Here is a 1,170-nt window from a genome sequence, read left to right as displayed (position 1 = left end):
GTGAAAACTTACACGACTTAAGTTCCGAGATTAATTCTTTCATTGTACGAAAGTACCAAAATTGGCATCGCTGATTGACAATTGACTGATGCTTTGCCAGCAGTTCGGCAAAGCAAATCAAATCACTTGCTGCTGAGACTTCACTGCGCAACTATTCGAATAATACACACATAAAATGTTTCGGGACGAATAGGAAATACATTTTTTTTGCATAGAAAACATGGATGGGTGTGCGCAATGATCTGATATCGCGTTATGAGTCGCAATGTTATGTCTTGTTTAAAAAGACATTACAAACTGTGTCATAGTCATTTTGAAAAGGTGAAAGAGGGTGATCGAGCACTGAAGCTTTTAGAATTAAAAGCAGCGGTCTTTATTAAATTTATGGTTGGTGAAAGTAATATACATCAATCCGAAAATTGTCAATGTCTATCAGAAAATGATTCTCTATCAGAAAATGACAAATCATTTCTAAAAAAAACTTCTTATTCTTTCTAGAAAAGTTTTAGGTATGCCCATTAAAATTTAGTAGCTCAAAGTGTGAATTTCAAGCGCCAAGAAATCGCGTTGATTTTTAATGAGGTGCAATTTCTTTTATATGGAAGAAAATGCCTAGCATCGTCAGCAAAAAAAGATAAACATTAAATTAAAAAAAATATAAATAGCCAAAACTGGTCAAAATGTCACTTAACTTAATCAGCTGACCATAAGTGCATATAATATATTTATAAATTTATTTATTTGAATCTACCACATTGTTTTGGAATGTAAGAAAACTGTTGGCCTCCGAACACTCTCAACAGCAAATGATTTGATTTGCTTTGCCGAAATACCGGCGAAGCATCAGTCAATCGTCAATTATCGTAAGACGCACGAAGGCGATGATAGTATACATGTGTAGGGTTGTTCGACTTCGCTAGAAAGTCGAATTTCGACTTTTCGATCGACTCTGTACAGTCGACCGATCCACGAAGAAAAGCCGACTTTGTTCGACTTTTTTAATAAAAAGGAAATGTATTAAGTATACTGCATTTAACTCATATATTAGCTATAAATATAGGAGTCAGAATACGCCAAAAATATCATGATTTACTAGTGGTATTTAGAATAATCTGTAATTTAGTGAAATTCAATGCTAGGTTAAAAAAAAGAAACTAAAGGATTTTTAAA

This window comes from Rhagoletis pomonella, unplaced genomic scaffold (genome assembly GCF_013731165.1).
Source record: "Rhagoletis pomonella isolate Grant_MI unplaced genomic scaffold, Rhpom_1.0 Rhpom_scaffold_00001, whole genome shotgun sequence".
In the NCBI taxonomy this organism is placed as follows: Eukaryota; Metazoa; Arthropoda; class Insecta; order Diptera; family Tephritidae; genus Rhagoletis; species Rhagoletis pomonella.
This window is presented reverse-complemented; position numbering follows the sequence as displayed.